The following is a 6,319-nucleotide window of genomic DNA, read 5'->3' as shown; positions in this document are numbered from 1 at the left end:
TGAATGTGAAACTGATGATGTGCCCTGTAAACTTTCACTCAATCCACAATAAAAACCTTAAAAAAAAAAAAAAAAAAAGATATCAATGATATTGTCTGATGACTTCTGCATTCCATTGGGTCACTTCTCTTTGGAATGGGCACAAATATGAATCTCTTCCAGTCAGTTGGCCTATAGTTGCCTTCCAATTTTCTTGGCATACATGAGTGAGTGCCTGCAGTGTTGCACTTTGTTGAAAGATTTCAATTTGTATTCCATCCATTCCTAGGGCCTTCTTCTTTCCCAATGACTTCGATGCAACTTGGACTTCTTCCATAACTATCATTGGTTCTAGTTCATATGCTACCTCTTGAAATGGTTGATCATCAACCATTCCTTTTTGGTACAATGACTCTGTGTATTCCTTCCATCTTCTTTTGATGCTTCCTTTATCATTAAATGTTTTGTCCATAGAATCATTCAGCACCGCAAGGTTTGATTTTTTTCTTCAGTTCCCTCAGCTTGAGAAATGCCAAGTGTGTTCTTCTCTTGTGATTCTCTAACTCCAGGTCTTTGCACATTGCGTTATAATGTTTGACTTTGTCTTCTCAAGCTGATCTTTGAAATTTTCTGTTCAGTTCTTGTACCTCCTGACTTCTTCCAGTTCCTTTAGCATCTCTGTACTGGAGAGCAAGTTTCAGAGTCTATTCTGACATCCATTTTGGTCTTTTCTATCTTTTTAATGGCAGAATTCTTCCTGTATGATGTATTTTATGTCATCCCACAACTCTTCTGGCCTTTGGTTATTAGTGTACAATGCATAAAATTTGTTTTTCAGATGAACTCTAAATCCAGGTGGAGTATGTTCAGGGTTATATTTTGGCTCTCATGGATTTGTTTTCTTGAGCTTCAGCCAAATTTGCATATAAGCAATTGATGGTCTACCCTGGTCTGGTTTTCACTGATGATATGGAGCTTTTCCACAATCTTTTCACATATGTAATCAATTTGATTTATTTGTATTCCATCTGCTGAGGTCCTTGTGTATAGTCATCTTTTATGTTATTTTAAAAAGTTATTTGCTATGAAGAAGTCATTGGTCTTGCAAAATTCTATCATGTGATCTCCAGCATAATTTTATCACGAAGGCCATATTTTCCAACCACTGATCTTTCCTCTTTGTTTCCAATCTTTGCAGTCCAAACGCAGGTTATTATCAATATATTTTTATTGCATGCTTGTTCAATTTCACACTGAAGAAATTGGAGGAATTTTTCAATTTCATCATTGCTGGATTTAGTGATTGGTGTGTACATTTGAATAATAATGTTATTAACTTCTCTTCCTTGTAGGCATATGGATATTATCCTATCACAGACAGTGTTGTACTTCATGACTGATCTTGATATGTTCTTTTTGATGATGAATGTGATGTCATTCCTCTTCAATTTTACATTCCCTGCATAGTAAACCATGTGATTTTCAGATTCAAAACCACCAATATGATTTCACTTCAGCTCACTAATGCCTAGCATATCGATGCTCATGCATTCCTTTTCATTTTTGACAATTTCCAATTTTCCTAGACTCATACTCCTCCATTCCATGTTCTGATTATTAATGAATGTTTGCAGCTGTTTCTTTTCATTTTGACTTGTTCCCCAACAGCAAATGAACATCCGAGGTCTTTGCTTCATTCAGGTCATCATGGTCAACCCTACTCTGAGGAGGCAAGTTTTTCCTAGTCACATATTGACAACCTGAGTGGGTCATTTTCAGGCACTGTATCTGATAATAGTCTTGGACTCTTCATCACATATCAGTATTCAATAATCTGGTGCTGACAATGTTCCACTGCTATTCACAAGGTTTTCAGTGACTACACATTTGGTAGTAGTCTGTATGTCCTTCTTCCTAATCAGTCTTCTTCAGGAAGTTCACTCCTGTTCTCCATGGGTGACCCTGCTGGCATTTAAAATACTCTTGGCATAGCTTCCAGAATCACAGCACAAGCCACCACAGTACGACGAACTGACAGACAAGTGGATGTAAGTTCCAAGCCAAATTAAATGACATTATCTTTAATACCTTCGTTTTGGAGAAGTCATTAAATTAAGCTTCTTATTTTTTCCCAAATATCACTGTCTCCTTGTATTCACAGGGCAAGTTTTAGTCCGATTTATTTTTTGAAGGGTTTTCAAAACTGCTCTTAGAGCAGTTGGCACATCTTTAAAGTCTACAGCCTTCAAACATCCAGCTATTTCTGGCCAGAAATCTCAACATTCCGTATTTTGGGAATAAGGAAAAAGAAGAGACGCAACAGAAGGGATACAAGAGCATAAGATATATTTCCTTATGGCATGTCTTTAATTTCTTCATATCCTCACTTGAAAAGATTCTGTGGCTCTTCTAATGAAATTTTCTTTTGAGAAATACTTGAAATGTCTTCTTACTCCTGGTATGCATACCTCACATCTCTTCAGTAACAAGCACATTTTCTAGCTCCTGGGTTTCTCTAAAAGCTAATGGCTGCATCTATATAAAGACCGCATCAACACCACCCACCATAAAATGGGCTTTTAGCATGAGTATCGACAGGTTGCTAGCAGTTCTGTGTATTTGCAATAGCTTAAGGAATGTTATATAGTAGGGTTTACTATCTTCATTTTTATTTCTTTTTTTTTTTTTTGCTAAGAAAATAGGTGAAATTAAGACAATTGTGCTTGGTCATTCATTCAGTCAACAAATATTTTTTGAGTATCAATTATGTACTAAGCACTGTTCTAAGTGCTGGAAATTCTGCACAAACAAAACAACTAAAATTCTATGCCCTCAGAGTTATAGTAAGGCACTGCAGGATAATGCACTGGACCTCAAGGTCAGTGATTCAAACCTACCAGCCACCCCTTGGAAACAATACACAGGATCACTATGAGTGGGGACCAACTCAGTGGCACTTAAAACAAGTGTTACATGAAAGAGGTGAGATTTGAACACAAATTGTTCAAAGCCTACATTCGTAACCACCGTGCCACTCAGTGTTAACTTTTTATGAGACTTTGTATTATCTAAGAAGCTTATTAGTAAATCGTAGTTATTCACTGAAGAGTCTAATTAAAAAGGCCCAGGAACCTGCACTTTTTAAACAACCATTGTAAGTGATTCTAAAATAAGTGGTTCATGGGCCACACTTAAAAAAAAAAAAAAAAAATTGTTATTGTTGAAAATGCACAATAGAATATATATCAATTGAAGTGTTTCTACATACACAATTCAGTGACATTTGAATGATTCTTCAAGTCATTCAAATATTCTCAGTCTCCTTTTCTGAACTGTTCCTCCTCTATTATTATAACCTCACTAAGGAGTTCTGGTGTGGTGCTGTGGGTTAATGTGCCATATTGCAAAGCCATTTGAACTGCAAGACTGGTGACTCAAGCTCACCAGCTGCTCCTCAGAAACCCTATACAGGGTTGCAATGGGTCGGATTTGACTCAACAGCATTTAACAACAACAACAACCCCTAAGTTTCCCATCTAATCGTCTTCTAAATTGCTGTTGTCAGCTTGATCCCTTATAGATAGTCCTTTTTTTTTTTTGCTCTAGCACATATATTTGCTGTTTATTTAGAGGGGCTCTGGTAGCATAGTGGTTACGAATCAGGCTGCAAACTGCAAAGTCAGCAGTTCGAAACTACCAGCTGTCCTGCGGGAGAAAGATGGGGCTTTCTGCTCCTATAAAGATTTACAGCCTCGGAAACCCTATACGGGGTCGCTATGAGTCGGAACTGACTCCACGGCACATAACAACAACAACATTTAGAAGGGAACAAAAGGTAACCATTCTCACTTTACGTGAAGTCTCTTCAAATATGGTCATCAGTGTTATTATAAGGCAAGAAGCCTGGTGTTAAACCCTTAAAGCTCAACATTTGGACCAAACTGATGTTCTTTCTCAGAAGTGTAGTATCTTGGCAGTGAACCAGAGTCTTTTTGGCAATAATTGTCTGATAAAAATAAGTATTCAGAAGAACAGGGCAACTTCCATCCGTGGAAATCATTTTTTGCTGGCGGGGGGTGGGGGGCGGTATAGATGTGCATGATGTCCTGGGGAGTACCCCTTCAGATGGCCTGCAGTCTCCATGGTGAAGAGAACCTTTAGGTAGGTCCTAGGGTTTGGGGACACACCTGGAGAAGGGATGTTGGCTTGTAGGCCCTCTAACTGCTCACAAATGGCCACTTGCATGGTACATTCCTCATGCAGCTCCAGAATTCTCACAACTCATACACCAGATTTTCTACCTTTAAGTGTCTTCTGATAAGAAACATTAATGTCTCCCAATAGAAATGACAGATCTCTCTTGAGTCTTCAGTTCATTTAGTCTTTCTGCTTGACCTCTTATATTTCTCCTTCTTTGTCCTTATGGATAGATCTTAAAAGAGCATAATGCTCAAAGCATTTTATTAGTTAAGCTAAACTACTATTTAATATGAAAATACTTCAGGGGATATTTTTCCTTTAAAGGTTAAGGTTTAAAAATTACTACATGGGAAAATTTCAAGGGTTCAGCCAGTCTCATGGCTCAGTGGACCACACTCTGAGTAGCTGACATAACTAACAAAGGGGGCATCTTCTTAGTGTGTCTATACATATCTTCTCAGTTTTTTCTCCTCCAACTTATATTAATCAGTCTCCTTGAATATAGAGTTTATAGGTCCCAAGTTTATAGTCAGGAAATCTCTATGTTACAAATGTCCAACTTACAGTCCACCTGTAGTTATGAACTCATCCCCATAAAGCCTATTATATTAAAAATTTGAGGTATATACAATGATTTGTAATCAGTAACAGGTGCTACTTTGTGAAGCACATAATAGCATTATAATTATTACTTTATTATTATATCAAGCATTTTAGTGTATTGAAGTGTTTATTGTTTTTATGCATAGAAATATACACTAATATATGCTATAATAATTATTTGACTAACTGATGTTGGTTATGTACTATGCGAAACTGTTCTGACGTACATACTCATTCATCCGAAAGACAGATATAAGAACAGAATTTGATCATATTCTGGGACTGCCTATAATGTTGATTTCTCTTATCCAGATTCTCCCATTGCCTATAGCAACAAAGACTAGTTCCTGGCTAACAGATATAACCATAAGGAATCAAATTTGACCAATAATCTGAATGAGCTTGGAAGTGGATTTATCTGTAAAGCCTCTAGTAAGGAAGACAGCTCTGCAACCGGTAGATTTTAGTCTAGTGAAATCTCTGTAGTACTTCTATCTTACAGAACTTTCAGATAAAAAATTATTGTTATTTTAAACTGCTAAATTTGTTGTGATTCATTACAGCAGCAGTAGAAAATGAACAGGCATGAATACTAGAAGGTGGGATCACGGGGGCACATCTTAGAAGCTGCCTCTCAACTTGATCTGTGAGAGAAAAAGTGAGCTACTCATAGATGCATGGAGAACACATTCTTTAGGGTCTGGGTTAACCAGGAAGCAGAGACTGCCTGCTGCCACTTCCACAAATAATGAAATGAATGCAATGTTCCTGAAATGAAAAATGGGCAAGTTCACTTTCATGGATCATCACAGAAATTAGAAATGGTCTCAAAAGAAAAGGGCAGACAATTCTTAAAGACTAATGGAATCACTTTGAGGATTAATTCTCCATTCAAATTGTGTTGGGTGGGTGTGTTTAGTGGGTTGCTTCTCATGGCAAATAGTTGCCATGGTTTAACTATTTCTTGCAGGACTGAATTTGCACTCTCAGATGTTTGTTGTTGTTGTTGTTAGGAGCCATTAAGTTGGTTCTAACTAATAGTGGTGGTGGTGGTGTGCCGTGGAGTTGGTTCCGACTCACAGCAGCCCTGTGTAGGATTTCCAGATGTAAATCTTTTTGGGAGTGGAAAGCCTCATCTTTTTCCCACGTAACAGCTGGTAGTCTCAAACTGCTGCCCTTGATGGTAGCAGCGTAACTACTATGCTACCAGAGCTCCTTCTAATTCATAGTAACCCTAGGCACAATGCAACAAAACACTGACCAGTATTGCACCATCCCTACAATCATTGTTACACTTGAGTCCATTGTTGCTGCTACTGAGCCAATTCACCTCATTTGGGGTCTTCCTCTTCTTCACTGACCCTTCATTTTACCAAGCATGGCATCCTTCTCCAGAGACTGATCCTTCCTGATGATATGTCTGAAGTATGAGAGATGAAGTCTCACCAATCTGGCTTCTAAGGAGAATTCTGACTGTACTTATTCCAACACAGGTTTGTTTTTTTTTTTTCTGGCAGTGCTTGATACTTCTAATATT

Source organism: Chrysochloris asiatica, unplaced genomic scaffold (assembly GCF_000296735.1).
Source record: "Chrysochloris asiatica unplaced genomic scaffold, ChrAsi1.0 scaffold00320, whole genome shotgun sequence".
Lineage (NCBI taxonomy): Eukaryota > Metazoa > Chordata > Mammalia > Afrosoricida > Chrysochloridae > Chrysochloris > Chrysochloris asiatica.
Note: the sequence above shows the minus strand (reverse complement) of the source record.